Raw genomic sequence first — 14,621 nt, forward strand, 5'->3', positions numbered from 1 at the left:
CATGCGTGGTCCAGCGTGTAAACTCCGTCGTCCCTGTTCATGGTCCCACATCCACGTCTCCTTATCTCGATTGCTTCCTTGATCCATCTTTTGTATTTTTGTTGTTCGGTGGTTATGATCCGTGTGCTGTCCCAGTCCATTATATGGTTTTCTCTTAAGCAATGATCTGTTACGGCTGACTTTTTTATTGTACTTTCTGCTGCTTCTTTTGCTGCTCTTGTGTGTTTACGATTTGCCTCTTTCTCGCACTCCTTTCTGTGTTCTATTGTCCGTGTGTTGAGTTGGCGTCCGGTTTCTCCTATGTATGTTTTATTGCATATTTTGCATGGGATTTCGTAGATGACTCCACATTTTTGTCCAGCTGATATTTTGTCTTTTGGGTGTACTAGTCTGTTTCTAACTGTTGTGTATGGCTTTGTTGGTGTGTTTATGTTGTGTTTTTTCATTGTTGCTCTTATTTTTTCCGTTATGCCTCTGATGTATGGTAGGGTTATCACTGGTTTTGGTTCTTGTCTTTCTGGGTTTCTGGTTCTTTTTTTGGGTTGTTCTTTGCTTTCTGTTGTTGTTTGTTGTTTTCCTTTGTTTATTGCCCATGTCGGGTATGCACAGGTCTTTAAAGCGTGTTGTATGTGTTTGTCCTCTTGTTTACGGTCTCTCTCTTCTGTTATTATGTTTGCTCGGTGATATAATGTTCTGATTACTGACATTTTGTGTATGGTGGGGTGTTCTGATGTCCATAATAAATATTGGTCTGTGTGTGTTGGTTTCCTGTATGTGTTTATGTTTAGGGTCCCGTCGGTCTGCCTGGTGATTTTCATGTCCATAAATGCTATGCTGCCTTCTGTTTCTAACTCATAAGTGAATTTTATGTTGCCTGTGTCGTCAATATTGTTTAAGTGTTGTGTTAGTGTTTCTGTTTGACCTTTTGGTATGATTTCCAGTATGTCATCCACGTAGCGTTGGGAGAGGGGGCAGTAGAGGGCAACAACGTCCTCTGCTGCCCGCAGATAAACGGAGAAGGAAGTGACGCGCCACCATCAGCGTCAGCCTGAAGAAGCCGGCAGCTGTCGGCGAAACCGTAGCTACAAACAGGTAAACAAAACTGTTTCTGTGTTTAAAAAAGAACGAAAGCATGGATTTACAAAGACACAGCAAGAACACATCTAAGATGCTTTGTTTTGTTCTTATTTTGCTGCTTTTGGGGTGCAGAGTTCAACCAGAGGCGTTCACCAGGACGGCGAAGCCAGACAAGCAGGACCGGTGTTGTGCCATAAATCGACTCGCTGCCAAAAAATGATTAGCCACCGCGGGATCGCGCACGGTTAGGTAATTGCATTTGTAGATGAAATTCCCCGGGATTTCGCCCTAAAACTCAGCATATCTAGCAATGTGGACATTCAGAAAGCAGAGGTAACCTCTTCCGGTACTTAAACTGATGTTTATCGCGGATATTAGATTTTCCAGTTGGGAAGTTGTTTTAAGTGTTGCTATTTGTCTTAAACGTTCACAATGAGGATATATTAATCCTTTTTGCAATATTAGCGATTGAACAATGGATTGTGGTAAGAACTGGCTTTTTTATGCTACAGCCTTGATACTAAAAAATAAATAAACAATGTAAAATGGCGCCCTGTATTGAATGTAAACGTCGTATAAATGTAAATAAACGATTCTCCAGCGATTTGATTTTTTTCCCTTCCTTTCTTTAGTCCACTTGACATGGAATCTGTTTAAGTACCGGAAGAGGTTATCTCTGCTTTCTGAATGTCCATATTGCTAGATATGCTGAGTTTTAGGGCAGAATCCTGGGGAATTTCGTCTAGAAATGCAATTACCTCACCGTGCGCGATCCCGCGGTGGCTAATCATTTTTTGGCAGCGAGTCGATTTATGGCACAACAGCTGACACAAACCATACCAACTTTATTTATGAAGCACGTTTAAAAACGGCATGGCAGCCGACCAAAGTGCAGTACAGAACAACAAGTAAAAACAAAACATGGTCAACAATTAAATACACAACAAGGCAGATAATCACGGTCAATAAAAGACACAGTAACATAATAAAAGTCAGGGATTTTAAAATGCCTGGTCGTAAAAGTGAGCCTTAAGTAGCGACTTGAACCGGAGGAGGGATGGTGCCAGCCTCACTGAAAGAGGAAGAGCATTCCCGAGTGTCGGAGCAGCGTAGACAAAAGCACGCTGCTCCCGCGTTTTCTATTTCATTGTTGGAACGCGAAGCAGCAGGCGATCAGCAGACCTCAACGCCCGGTTTGGCACATAACGACTCACAAGATCCGGCAGGTAATCCGGAGCCAGACTGTTCAGGGCCTTAAAAACAAAAGTCAGGATTGTAAACTTGACTCTGAAGTTTACGGGTAGCCAGTGGAGCTGCGCCAGTACAGGTGTGATATGGTCTCTCCTAGGGGTGTTTGTTAAAAACCTGGCTGCCGCGTTCTGTACGACCTGAAGCCTGTTAAGAGCGGAGGCAGGTAAACCAATTAAAATGGAATTTGCGTAATCCAGTCGGGAGATGACAAATGCATGAATTACGGATTCCAGGTGCGCTCGTTTCAGGATCGGATTTAAGCGAACTAGTCTGCGCAGCTGGTAAAAACACGATCTGACCACTGCGTTCATCTGAGGGCCCACGGAAAAGTGGGTGTCCAGTTTCACCCCCAGGTTGGTAGCACACTGCTTGAGGTCATATGGGAGAGTGTCCAAATCAGAAACGCCACGTGCACGCAGCTGTGCACGTAGCACGTTCCCACCTCGCTGCAGGGAAATCAATAGCTTCCTTCCCACAAACAGAGGATTTTTCCTCCAGTGTGGACTTGTGTTGCTGAAAGATTCAACCTTTAACGAGGAGAAGAAGGAGCTGTTAACGCTTTAATCATGAATGATGAACAGCAGCAGCACCTTTTCAGGTTTAGAACTGATCCGCTCATGCATCCTTACTCGTTTCCACAGAGGAACAAAGTGATCCTAGTCAACGTTCAGCTCAGCGTTCAGCACGGCTCAGGTGGATTATTGACACGATGAAACTCATCATAACGTCCCTCGTTGCCATGATCGTTCCTTTAACCTCCACTGTATTTATATCCGAGTCCTGGAGCATCAGTACCGGCTCCCAAAGCTGGTCCAGCTGCAGCAGCCAGATGTTGAAGCATCTGCACAGAGTCAGGTGAAAGCATCAGGAGGAGGGCCTGGTGTCACAAAGGGCAGCAGAGCAGCCACAACTCTGCAGGGAATAGATCACAGAGGGATTTCCTGGGATTGGACCGCTGACGGCTCGGGGGTTCTCTGAAGAATCCTCCGGGATGAATCTGGGAAAAAGACCAAGTGGAGAAGAGAAGGCCCCATCATCCCTGAGTCCCAACAGCAAAGCATCTAGAGGCCGTTTATGTGAGACACTGCTTCTCAGTCAGAGGATTAGCCATGAACGGCTGGGTTCAGCAGTTTGTTTCCTGCCACCTTTTGGCTAAATCCCCCACCAACACATGCATGAAGTCATGGATGTACTCGTTTAGCTTTACTGTAAAAGTCATCCTGGCAGGAAACTCCAGCGTCCGCTCAGGCTGTTGTGCCGTTGTTGGAGCTGTTCGGAGCGTGATTACAGACAACACGGCGGGTTTGATTTCCAACAACAGCGGTTATTAATGCACTTATGTGCTGTAGAAGAACACGTCTAACCCAGAGTGGAGCTGTGAGGAGCACCTCCACTGCCTGTTTTAACACAGGATCCTTTAATGCAGCCGTAACAACATTTGAGGAGTATTTTTAAACAAAATGAAATTGCAGCGGCGCCACCTCCGTCTGCCTCGGTGTGGTGGGGGTTTCAGTTCCCCCACTGAGCGGCTGCAGGAACTTAAACTCCTACTAATGAAGATGGTGGGTGGGGGGTGCTGCTTCCCCACTATAGGATTACACGGTCAAACAGCACTACAATGCAACAGAGCCGGCACGGAAGGAGGAGGTGCCGCGTGGCACTGATGGTCAGTTCCATCTGGTTTTCATAAGCAAAGCTCAGGATGTAGCTGTGTGCCTTCAGGTGGCGTCCATGTCCTCAACGTGTTTGTCTCTGAAGCACCTGGATGTTTGAGAGGAGGGCCGCATCATGGAAAAGCCACTGTTTGGAGCTGTTTACAGGTGATGTTGTTCCTCAATAACTAACAAATCACATCAGACCTGTTTTGGGTCGCATTCATGCTTTTCCTCTTTCACCTGAAAATTGTGAGTTTTATTTTTAATTCTTGAAACAGACTAATGTAACATTTGTACATCTCTCCGTCTTCCTGCTTCCGACACCAGGTCCACTTCCTGCCCTCCCAGTCATGGTTCTTCTTAACTCCTGTACAGACGTGTGTCTCACTCAGAAACACCTGAAACCAACCTGCTGATTTCATTCCTACCAAAAAAAAAAAAAGGTGAGATAACTGAAAACAAGTTTTATGTGCTTTTGTCTTCAAAATGGCCACCCTTTGCTCTGATTACTGCTTTACACACTCTTGGCATTGATGAGCTTCAACAGGTAGTCACCTGAGATGGTTTTCCAGCAGTCTTCAGGGAGTTCCTCTTGAAGCTCATGGAGAGAAGGCCAAGCGTGTGCAAAGAAAGAAAGAAAACCATCTTTTCTAAAGCGCCTCTCTAGATAAAAACCCTGAGACGCTTCTCCAGAACAAACAAAAACAATTAAAGCAAAAAAAATATTTCAAAAATGAATTTTAAATATGTTTAAAATGAGAAATCTTTTTATTTGTGAATAAAAAATGTAAGAAAGGGAGAGAGAAAATGACTAGGAGAGAGGGAAACCAGCGGATCCTGGGAAAGGCTGAATAACAGCAGAACCAGGAGAGGGTGATGAAGGTCCCACCAAACCTGAACAGGTGAATTTAAAGGAGACCACTGAGTCCACTGATCTCAGACTCAGGGGGAGAGAGGTCCAGAGTCTGGGGGCCACAGCAGCAGATGATCTGTCACCTTTGACCTTTAGCCTGGTGCTGCACAACCAGTAGGCTTTGGTCACTGGACCTCAGGGACCTGCTGGGGGTGTAGGGACTGAGAAGATCACCAATGTAAGATGGTGCTTGTCCATGTAAGGCCCTATAGACCAGAACCAGGATCTTGAAATGAACCCTGAAGTTGACTGGCAGCCAGTGAAGCTGGAGGAGAAGCGGGGTGATGTGGGTGTGTTTGGAGGACTTGGTCAGAAGCCGAGCACAGGCGTTCTGAACCACCTGTAGACGGTTCAGGGAGGTTCTGCTCAGACACGTGAAAAGAGAGTTACAGTAGTCTAAGCGTGAGGAGATGAAGGTGTGGAGAACTGTCTCAAGTTCAGAGCGGGACAGAATGGGACTCAGCTTAGCAACGTTCCTGAGATGGAAGAAGGAAGAGCCAACAAGAGAACTGACATGAGAATCCAGGGTGAGGGCTGGGTCAAAGGTCACGCCAAGATTCCTGACACAGGATGAAAAGCAGAGCAAAGGGTGGTTGTTGTTTTTTTGAAGAAAATAGAATATAAACGTGTTTTCGGTTATTTTTGGTTAAGTACAAAACTCCAAATGTGGTCATTCATAGGTTTGATGCCTTCAGTGAGAATATCTCAATGTAAACGGTCATGAAAATAAAGTCAACACAATGAATGAGAAGGTGTGTCCAATCCTTTGGCCTGTACTGTAAATTAATAAAATCTACAACGCATGGGTCCATCTGGTCAAACACAGTAACGAACAAGGTAGTAGGGATGAAATCAGCAGGTTGGTTTCATGTGTTTCTGAATGAGGCAAATGTCCTGGAAATCTACATAGTAAAGACAGGCCATGATTGGGAGGAAGGTGGTTGGAAGGGGGGTAGGAAGTGGGCCTGCTGTTGGAAGCAGGAAGATGCACATTGAATGAGAAGGTGTGTCCAAACTTTTGGCCTTTACTGTATCCCTACAATCTGGCTCTGTACCATCATCGTCGTCTTCCTCCGCTTATCCGGGTCCGGGTCGCGGGGGCAGCATCCCAACTAGGGAGCTCCAGACCATCCTCTCCCCGGCCACCTCCACCAGCTCATCTGGCAGGACCCCAAGGCGTTCTTGGACCAGATTGGAGATGTAACCTCTCCAACGTGTCCTGGGTCGACCCGGGGGCCTCCTGCCGGCAAGACATGCCCAAAACACCTCCCTAGGGAGGTGTCCAGGAGGCATCCTGACCAGATACCCAAACCACCTCAACTGACTCCTTTCGATCTGGAGGAGCAACCTTCTACTCCGAGTCCCTCCCGAATGTTCGAGCTTCTCACCCTATCTCTAAGGCTGAGCCCGGCCACCCTACGGAGGAAACTCATTTTGGCCGCTTGTATCCGCAATCTCGTTCTTTCGGTCATTACCCAAAACTCATGACCATAGGTGAGGATTGGGACGTAGATCGACTGGTAAATCGAGAGCCTGGCTTTCTGGCTCAGCTCCCTCTTCACCACGACAGATTGGCTCAGTGTCCGCATCACTGCAGACGCAGAACCAATCCGCCTGTCGATCTCCCGATCCCTCCTACCCTCACTCGTGAACAAGACCCCGAGATACTTAAACTCCTCCACTTGAGGTAGGACCTCTCTCCCGACCTGGAGTTGGCAAGCCACCCTTTTCCGGTCGAGAACCATAGTCTCCGATTTGGCCGCGAACCTACCCAGCAAGAGCTGAAGGTCAGAGATGGATGAAGCTAGGAGGACCACATCATCTACAAAAAGCAGAGACGAGATTCTCCTGCCACCAAACTCGACACACTCCACACCACGGCTGCGTCTAGAAATTCTGTCCATAAAAGTGATGAACAGAACCCGTGACAAAGGGCAGCCCTGGTGGAATCCAACCCTCACCGGGAACAGGTCCGACTTACTACCGGCTATGCGGACCAAACTCACGCTCCTCTGGTAAAGGGACTGAATGGCCCTTAACAGAAAGCCACCCACCCCATACTCCTGGAGCGTCCCCCACAGGGCGCCCCTGTGGACACGGTCATAAGCCTTCTCCAAATCCACAAAACACATGTGGATTGGTTGGGCAAACTCCCATGCCCCCTCCATCACCCTTGCAAGGGTATAGAGCTGGTCCACAGTTCCACGGCCAGGACGAAAACTACATTGCTCCTCCTCTATCTGAGATTCAACTATCGATCGGACCCTCCTCTCCAGTACCTTGGAGTAGACCTTTCCAGGGAGGCTGAGGAGTGTGATCCCCCAATAGTTGGAACACACCCTCAGGTCACCCTTCTTAAAGATGGGGACCACCACCCCGGTCTGCCACTCCCTAGGAACTGCCCCCGATGACCACGCAATGTTGTAGAGTCGTGTCAACCATGACAGCCCTACAACATCCATAGCCTTAAGATACCCAGGACGAACCTCATCCGCCCCCGGGGCTCCGCCGCTGTGTAGTTGTTTGACTACCTCAGCAACTTCTGTCCCCGAGATTGGACAGTCATCCCCAGGTCTCCCGGCTCTGGTTCCTCCTCGGAATGCGCATAGGTGAAATTGAGGAGCTCCTCAAAGTATTCCTTCCACCGTCCGACTATAGCCCCAGCTGACGTCAGCAGCTCCCCATCCCCATAGTAAACAGTGTAAGCGAGTTGCTGCTTCCCTCTCCTGAGGCGCCGGACAGTTTGCCTGAACCTCTTTGGAGCTGATCGATAGTCTTTCTCCATGGCCTCACCAAACTCCTCCCACGCCCAAGATTTTGCCTCGGCAACTGCCAATGCTGCACCCCGCTTGGCTATCCAGTACCTGTCTGTTGCCTCCGGAGACCCACAGACCAGCCACGCCCTGTAGGCCTCCTTCTTCAGCCTGACGGCTCCCCAAACCTCTGTTGTCCAACAGCAGGTACGGGGGTTCCCACCACGACTGGCACCGGCCACCTTGCGACCACAGCTAGCAACAGCCGCCTCAACAATCGCAGAGTGGAACAAGGCCCACTCAGAGTCAATGTCCTCCACTGCTCTCGGGATGCAGTCAAAGCTCTGCCGGAGGTGGGAGTTGAAGACCATCTTGACAGGTTCTTCTGCCAAGCGTTCCCAGCAGACCCTCACTATGCATTTGGGTCTGCCAGGTCTACGCAGCATCGTCCCCTGCCATCTGATCCAACTCACCACCAGGTGGTGATCAGTTGACAGCTCCGCTCCTCTCTTCACTCGGGTGTCCAAAACATACGGCTAGAGGTCAGATGGTACAACTGCAAAGTCTATCATCGACCTGCATCCTACGTTGCCCTGGTACCAAGTGTACCGATGGGCATCCTTATGTTCGAACATGGTGTTCGTTATAGCCAAACTGCAGCTTGCACAGAAGTCCAATAAAGAAACAGAAGTCGAGTTCAGATCAGGTGGGCCGTTCCTCCCAATCACACCCCTCCAGGTCAAGCTGTCATTGCCCACATGAGCATTGAAGTCCCCCAGCAGGACAATGGAGTCCCCTGATGGAGCACTATCTAGCACTCGTCCCAGGGACTCCAAAAAGGATGGGTACTCTGAACTGATATTTGGCCCATAAGCACAAACAACAGTCAGGACCCGTTCCCCGACACAAAGGCGCAGGGAAGCTACCCTCTCGTCCCCCGGGGTAAACCCCAACACACAGGCATAGAGTCTTGGGGCTAACAAAAATCCAACCCCAGCCCTATGCCTCTCACCCGGAGCAACTCCAGCAAAGGAGAGTGTCCAACCCCTCTCAAGGACTTGGGTTACAGAGCCAATGCTATGTGCCGAGGTGAGTCCGACTATATCTAGCCAGTACCGCTCAACCTCTGCCACAAGCTCCTGCTCCTTCCCCACCAGCGAGGTGACATTCTATGTCCCAATAACCAGTTTCCTTGTCCGGGGATTGGACCGCCAAGGCTCCCGCCTTGGTCTGCCACCTGATCCACACTGCACCGGACCCTTCATGTTCCTCCTGCGGGTGGTGGGTCGACAGTTGGATGAGCCCATGTATCTGGTTCAGACTGGGCCCGGCCGGGGCCCATGGGCGAAGGCCCGGCCACCAGGCGCTCGCTCACGGGCCCCAACCCCAGGCCTGGCTCCAGGGTGGGACCCCGGTAACCCTCCAGGCCGGGTACTCCGACTCTTTGTTTTTACATCCATGAAAGATCTTCTGAACCGTTCTTTGTCTCACCCTTCACCTAAGACCCATTTTTCATGGGAGACCCTACCAGGGGCACAAAGTGCCCCAGACAACATAGCTCCTAGGACCATTAGGGCACTCAGACTACTCCGCCACGATAAGGTGACGGTTCAAGGAGTACCATCTGTGTTCAAACATGCAGTTGTTGAACCCATCCTTAAGCCCAGTCTGGACTCATCTCAGCCTAAAAACTACAGACCCATTTATAAATGACCCTTTATCTCTAAAAACATTGGAAAATGTTGAGGCAGATCAGCTGATGACTTTTATGGACCTACACAAAAGTTTAGAGAAATTCCAGTCTGGTTTTGGTAAAAAGCGTTCAACAAAAACAGCTTTGCTTAAAGTTTCCAGTGACATCATGATGGCTGCAGACAACGGGGAGTTTACAGTGTTAGTATTGTTAGATCTTTCTGCCTCTTCTGACTCTGTTGATCACAGCACCTTCATTAACAGACTCAGTGACCCGGTAAGGATCTCTGGAACTGTTCTAGACTGGTTTAGATCATACCTTTCTAACAGAAGTTACGGTGTCTGTAGAAACCACATCATGTCAGAATCTACCCATCTGTTCTGTGGGGTACCCCAAGGCTCTGTTTTGGGTCCACTGTTGTTTCTGCTGTACATGCACCCTCTTGGACAGATACTTGATTCTTTTCATAATGTCTCTTATCCTTTTTTTTTTTACTGTGCCCTGTCTGGCTGTGAAGCAAGCAGAATTGATGTCTGAATGCTGGTAACAAGCCTTACAGATTTACTCTCAGGTGGAGCATCAAAGCGTTTGCTTTAAATGTCACGCCTGATACTTCAAATTTTATTGTTATTGTTTTTGAATGCTTTGTAATTCCGACCAGACACGGAGACAGAGGTGAAAGAGAAAGGAAAAGACAAATGGTGGGAAGGGGGGGGGGGGGGGGGTCCACAAAAATAAACAATAATGGACAAGAGTCTGCTTCTAGACCTGCAGAAAGAGAAGAGCAGAAAAAAATGGGACACACAACAATACATTAGGAGCAAGCTATCCCTGCGTCAACGTGATGATGAAATATAAAATCAACATTGTTTAACTGAACAATCACACGATAATAAATCATAGTGCATTTAGTGGCAACGACAGCCTTAAGACAAGTGTTGAACGTGCCCAAGCCCATACTTTTGAGAGCACCATGTGAGCACCTGTGTGTGTACACGCGCTTGTTTATGTAAGGATTCTCTATAGGAGCATCCAATAGAGAGTGTGAGGGACCACAGATCTGCCCCAAAGATGCGTAGGAGACGGGGGGAGCTCCAAGTCCCAGAGATCCAGGCGCTGCCCCAGAATACAGGAACCCCAAGGGGACTGCAACTAGAAAGGTCCTCCGCCCCCCTCGAGAGGCGCAGAGGATCGCCCCGGGGGGCCACAACCAGCAGCCGGCAGAGCCCCGGGAGATATCAGCGGCAAGCCCACAGGCCCGCCCGCCGCCTCCCACCCCCTAGCAGGCCAAGCCTGGGACCCAGCGACCCGGGACCCAGCGACCCGAGACCCAGGGGCGACTACCCCCGCCGAGGACCCAGCAGATCCCAGGGACCCAGACCCCACCAGGCAGCCACGGGGATTGACCAGGCAGGCACCAAAGATCTTAAAACCCCTGGCTCGGGAGTCACGAACACTCAGGCAGACCAAGGCACCACACCCCACATCAGGTGTGGCAGGGGGAGGGGAGACGACGATCTATATCATCAAAGGAGGTCCCAGGAGAGGGGAGGAGTCAAAGGCCCCACCTGACATATATAGTCATAGACAAACACAGTCACACACTCCCTCCCTCATGCTCCCCATACACACCCTATTCACTCTGGTACCGGTACTGCTGCACACTGGGTACAACCATCACCGGTTACCATAGTTTGACCCTTTCTGCTGGGGTGCTGATGAGCAGGCTCCCCCGCCCAACGCCGAGCCCAGCAACCCACCACCCCAGACCCCAACCAGACGGCCAGATCTCCCTCCTAGCCTCCAGCCCCAGGAAGCCAAGCAACAACAGAGGTGTGCTAAGACCCCTAGTCTCCCTCTGCCTGCTCCATTATAGTGTTCAATCAATCAATCAATCAAATCTTTATTTATAAAGCGCCTTCCGCAACCCTGTCAGGAAGCCCAAAGCGCTGAACATGGTACAGTTAAGTAAATATATTGAATAAATCAACAATAAAAGAAATTCAAATTACAAAATACAAATTACAAAATACAAAATGGAAATTACAAGATAGATGAAACATTCTGGTAAATGACAAATGTGTGAAACACATTTGGATTGAGTGGATGGATTGAGTGAACCAATGAAAACTGTGGAATGGATTCAACATAAAAGAGGGCCAAAATCAAACATGTTCTGGAAACGCCAAGCGGAGGAGGTGTGTTTTTAGGTGATTCTTAAAGACTGGCAGAGAAGGGGACAGCCTAACTGAGGGTGGCAACTGGTTCCAGAGTGACGGTGCTAGTGTTGTGTGTTGATGAGGTGTATTCCATGGCTGTGGTGAGTGCACAGTGCAGGCATTGTCTGGCCTATGCCAGCTGATGCCACCGCACCACCCCACTTGCACCTACAGCCCTCGGTGTCTAAGTGCAGTTTAAAATTGGAAGTGGGCACCGGCACTCGGGAGGAGGCTGAGAAATCCCCCTGCCAAATGCCCTTGAACGTGCTCACTCCCAAGACCCTAAGTGTGTGTTTGTGTGGAATGTCTTCGGTGGAAGTGTATAAGGTGCAAATAAATTTGGGGGGCAGGTTGCCACAGGAATGCGGAAATGGGGTCCATACCCGCACTCCCTGACTTGTCCACCCCCCAAGGTCCTATGTGTATGTTTGTGTGATGATGTGAGGGAGCAGGAGGAGAGAAATATGTGGGGATGGGGAGAAACGGCTGGTTGGGCTTAGCCCTCCAGGGAGCCAGCTCCCCCACTGGCCCCAATAGGCACCTCTGTTGTCAAATTGCCACCAAGGGCATGGAGAACCCAGCCCATCCTGCCAGGGTCCAAAGCAGCAGCATTACAGAGCCCCACGGAGTCCGAAGGCACCAACCCAGCCCCACCCCAGCAGAAAATCTATGTCCATCCCTGCATTTGCACAACTTCCAGAATATATAAGACATAGGACATCCAGGTAAGGTTGGGTCCTCCCCCTCCTGGACCTCCCCCTCCCCTGTGATGGAACAGTAGAGGAGCCAAGGTCTACATGAGGCCCCCGAACCCGGGCCAGGCACTGCTGCATGTTCCTGCCTTCTTCCCAGCAGCATAAATGTCAGGACCCGACCCCCAAGGCCCTGCCCAGATCCCCACACGGGGCCGGCCACCCCCACACCCCGGGCTCCCAGGCCCCCACCGAGACCCGCGCAGGGGCAATGCAGCCACCAGGCAGTGACCCATGGCTGCTGCCAAGACCTCCAAAGGGCCCCACTCACGACCGCCGGCAGTCCACCCCCCGAGGCAACCCAAGCACCCCCAGAGGGGGGCAACGGCCCCCCAGTCCCAGACACCCCCAGTGAACCCACCTCCAGGGAACATCCGGATACTCCAAACTCAGACCCTCCACCCCCCCACCCACATCATCCCGCAGGACAACATCAACGGTCCCCCATCATCGCTATGTGATGGAACCAATCAAAGGAGCCCAGAGAGATTGATTTGAAGTGGAAGCAGAGGCTATATCAAGTGCAATATGATCTAACAAAAGATTTCTATACTGGTTAACGCAGAGAGTTTCTCTATTTTTCCAATTCAAGAGGATAGTTTTCTTAGCGATGCATATGGCAGTCAGAACCACGTGAACCAAAGATGTTTCAATCGGGATATTGTCTCTTATCACCTATATGCAGATGATATTCAGCTGTACTGCTCCTTTGAGGATTCTGAGTTCTATAAACTGTCTGAATTACTAGAGTGTCTATAAGCGATCACCAGCTGGCTAGAAGATAACTTCCTTCAGTTAAACTCTGAAAAGACTGAATGTCTGACCATGGCCCCTTAGAGCATGGTTCCCCTGATTAGTCTAAAACTTGATCATTTATCCTCTGCTGTCAAGACGAACTTGAGGAATTTGGGTGTTTTTGACTATCAATGTCTTTTGAAGGTCACTCAAAAACATGGGTCTGAAACTGTTTTTATCATTTAAGAAATATCTCCAAACTGAGAAGGTTGGTGTCAAAACAAGAACTAGAAATGGTTCTCCATGCCTTTATCTCCTCCCGTCTAGATTACTGTAGCACATTCTTCACATGTTCTAACAAAAAGCACTCCTATTCTGGAGTATTTGCACTGGTTACCCGTTAACTTTAGAGTTGATTTAGAGTCCTGACTAGACGTTTCAGGGCTCTATATGGTCAAGCTCCTCCCAGTATTACTGAACTGTGAACGAGGCGCGGGTTTATAGTTCTGACATTATTATTTATGTAACCATTAATGATAAGTTTTTTTATTTCATCATTTTATGACCCTGTTTCATTTCAGTTTCCTGTTTGTTTCAGACTGATATTTTTTCATCATGCTTTATAATTAAACACATTTTATGTATAAGAAACTAGATTTAAACTTTGCTCATGCAATCACCAGGATGTGTTTGGATGTTCAAGGTCAAAGTTTCATTCATCTTTTATTCTTTCCGTAGTGCTAGAAGACCAACTCTCGACTAAACTCTAGTATCACTTTCATCCAGCACTTTTCAGCCACTCAGCTTTATTGTTGCTTATTGTTCTGGGATGATTACCAGATGCTGTGTGAGGAAGAGTGTGTGTGTTTCTTATGAGAGACAGTGCACGTGCATGCCTTTGTACAGGCAACAAGAAGGAGATGGGGTGTAGTAATCCATTAAACAGTCCTTCCATCTATGGATTAGTTCAGATCATCAGGAGATGGGTCCTTCACTCTGAGAAAAGACAGAGGTGCAGGTCAAGCATTCACTAATAAGCTCCGCTGTGCTGTGGTAGCGTGTTACCAAGGTTACCAGGCAGATGCTCTCCCTAGATATTGTTATGACACTTGTGCATTCACAGGCTAATTTCACTGCTGCTGTCTCATCCAACCCACTAAGAACCCCTCGTGCCCTCAGGCTGTGCCTCATAAAAGCCTCTGACTCTGGGTTGACAGGTGTGATATCACCTGTGGTCCTCTGCATGGGTGGTCAGAGGGACTCCAGCCTCAGTGACCCGCCCTGCAACATCACAAAACGCTGATGCACTCTCTTGTCTCAGACATGTTTGGGTCTACATGATGGATGACATGCGCTGATGCACAGGCTCTAAGTGATTGGGCAAGGCTGAAGACACCCAATTCACTTACAGTAGCTTTGCTATCCATCCCATAACCGGCCAATCAAAGCAATGGGCGTGTGCAGCGTGTGTGCTGTAGGTCTGAGCGCAGACTCAGGTGTTGGATGTTCTGTTCAGGATTAGATTAGTTAGACTAGTTAGCTTTTAACTGCAGGTTTATAGTCTGATTAAGAA

The sequence above is a fragment of the Nothobranchius furzeri genome, chromosome 9 (genome assembly GCF_043380555.1).
Source record: "Nothobranchius furzeri strain GRZ-AD chromosome 9, NfurGRZ-RIMD1, whole genome shotgun sequence".
In the NCBI taxonomy this organism is placed as follows: Eukaryota; Metazoa; Chordata; class Actinopteri; order Cyprinodontiformes; family Nothobranchiidae; genus Nothobranchius; species Nothobranchius furzeri.